Source organism: Coturnix japonica (assembly GCF_001577835.2).
Source record: "Coturnix japonica isolate 7356 chromosome 14 unlocalized genomic scaffold, Coturnix japonica 2.1 chr14random1698, whole genome shotgun sequence".
Classification (NCBI taxonomy): domain Eukaryota; kingdom Metazoa; phylum Chordata; class Aves; order Galliformes; family Phasianidae; genus Coturnix; species Coturnix japonica.
The window spans coordinates 1-2714 of NW_015439705.1; the positions used below are offsets into that span (position 1 = coordinate 1).

At 53.6% G+C, this 2714-nt stretch overlaps 1 long non-coding RNA gene across 1 annotated transcript; it reads right to left on the reverse strand.

Moving 5' to 3' along the window:
• Positions 1-372: 372 nt before the first annotated feature.
• LOC107306905 lies at positions 373-1261 on the reverse strand. Its single transcript, XR_001552297.2, has 2 exons — positions 1129-1261; positions 373-414 (listed from the first exon to the last, which is right to left on the reverse strand). It is a non-coding gene; the product is annotated as an uncharacterized LOC107306905 (long non-coding RNA).
• Positions 1262-2714: the final 1453 nt, after the last annotated feature.

Consider the following 2714-nt stretch of genomic DNA (forward strand, 5'->3'; position numbering starts at 1 on the left):
CCACTCCCTGGGCAGCCTGTTCCAGGGCCTAACCACTCTCCTAGTGAAGAACTTCCCCCTAACATCCAACCTAAATCTTCCCTCTTTTAACTTAAAACCATTTCCCCGTGTCCTGCTAATCCCAAACTAGAACACGACAAATTAAACAGATACCACCTTTCACAGCATACTCCTCTTCCACTATGGCCATCAAGTATTTGCTCTGTGTCTGCAATATAACCTTATTCCAAAGAAAGCCACACTTTCTAAGGCAGAGCGGAGCAGTTCAGCAGCAGAACCACCACCTCACCCAGCCGAGCTCCAGGAGCAGATGCCGAACCGCATGGACATACCTGAGGGAGCTCTCTCTTTGACACAGTAGGACATTTTTTCCACAAAGTCTGCTGCTCAATGTCCCAATATCTTACATCAGCCCTGGACGGAAATATTCCAAAACAACACATTGATTTACGACCGTATGATGTGCGCCAGGAGCACCAGAGGCCCAATAGAATCCTCAGAGGGGATCCCGCTTCAATTCCAACCACACCACCTTCCCCTACACACTCACTTGTAACCCCTCCTTGCAGAGAACAGAAGCAAAAAACACTTAAAGCACTCGAAGCACGGCAAGTCCCGGTCGGAAACTGCCGCCGCAGTTCCCCCAGCTCCCCGTGCCCGGGATCGGCCCCGCGATGTGCAGAGCACAGAGAAGCACCTTACGGCTTCAGGAGGGGCACGAGGCGAAATAAAGTCACCGCTGTGGCTGTGGAAGCTCCCGGCCGCGTGGCTCAATTAAAGCCCCCACAAGGGCTCAATTAAACGCGGCGCTCCGGACCGGGCCGCCCCCACCGCCCCAACGAGGCTCCTCCGCCCCGGGCCGAGCGGGACGAGGCTTCACCGCGTGTTCCCTACACACGGACCGAACCAACGGCGGGTACTGCCCACAGAACCCACCCCATCGGTACCGGGTCCGGCCGCCGCCCCGGGGAGAGAAGGGGAAGGCGGCCGCGTTTTACCTCAGGTTTTAGCGGACACAGCAGCCCTGAGCCCCCCCTCTCAGAGCAGCAGCACTCAGGGATGAGCCCCGCGGCGCTGCCCGCTGCCGCCCCATCCCGTACCCATATACCCGTACCCATATACCCGTACCTGTGCCTACACCCGCGCTGCCTGCGGGCGGGTCGCCGTCCATCGCGGCCGCAGTCATGTGAGGCCGCGGCCCGGCGGGCGCCCTCCCCTTCCTCCTCAGCGCCCGCCTGTCAGTGCGGGCGGGGCCGGGAGGGGGCGGCGGGGGCGGGTGGCGGCGCAGCCCCGGAGCCCTTGAGGTTGGAGTAGCGCTGTGAGGGCTGTAACGGCAGCTAGCCGAGCTCCACAACGCTACGGCTCCGCTGCGCCTCCGTGGCAGCTTTGGGGCTCCACAGCCCTACCTCTGGTTGTACTCCTGTCCTCAGTGTAAGGGAACCAGCGTTGGCAGTGTGAGGGTTCATGGGTGTACATGTAACATGAAATAATACGGCCCTTCCAGTCACACGGAGAGCAGGACGTGCTACACAGCTCCAGGCAGACGAGACGTACCAACACAACGTTGGGTGTTTTCTTCCATGGAATTACCCTTTCCCACAGTGTTTCATTCCTCCTGCCATCTGGTCATGCCCTTCAGATGGTTCCTGCACTAAATATTTTATATCTTTTGAAGGATTTAGATACTTACAAAACATTACTGAAATCACTTGTTTTTTCCCCCTAAAGGAAAAGACTACAGAGACACAAACGATTGGACAGATTCTATTTCCTTCTGGGATCCCCACAAGTGTGGGTGCAGGCTGGATCTGTGTGTAAAACCAAAACATCGTGGCATTACTTAAGCTGAGAGGCCCTTCAACTCGTGTTTGTGCAGCTGAGTGCTGAGTTCTGCATGCTCAGCTCTTCTGGAAGCAGAGCACTGCATCGCTTTTTGCCTATATAGCATTTTTTGTTGAGAAAATGAATGGAGGAATCAATGTGTTCCTGTGTAACTACAGATCTCCGATGGGTCTGTGCTTCAGCTAATAGCATAACTACTTATTTGGTATAAATAAGGTGCTCTAATTTGAAGATTGCTTCTGTTTGTCCCTGTGTATTGTAAACACAGCAAAAGCTACTGGAAAACCTGTAGAGTGAAGAAACTATCACTAGAAAAAGGGCTGATGTCACCAAGATGCAGGCAATAAATGTCACACACAAATCCAGGACTACCCGAGGCCCCGGCCTTGCAGTGGGTCATTCAGTGCATGGCCCATCAGTATTAGATACAATTTCATACTGTTCATAAGGAGCTCAGTCACTCCTTCAGAATTCAGGTTAGGAATCATTGTCCCATCGTTCTCAGATCACTTGCACGCAGTAAAATACACAAAGCATTTCTGCTTTGACAGCTGTTACAACAAGCCATTGCTGATGGACTTCTCACCCCAAATTTCCCACCGTTTGGGACTTCTGTGTGTGCAATACTTGTGGAAGCAAAATTCATCTGTCAGCAAAAATCTACTTTACAAGTTGTTCCACTCGCCCTTGGATTGCTGAGTAAGCACCGGAAGGCAAAGAGTAACAGCAAGAGAGCATGGGGACTGAAGGAGGGAAGGAAGGAGGGAGGGAGGGAAGGAGGGAGGGAGGGAAGGAGGGAGGGAAGGAAGGAAGGAGGGAAGGAGGGAAGGAGGGAAGGAGGGAAGGAAGGAAGGAAGGAAGGAAGGAAGGAA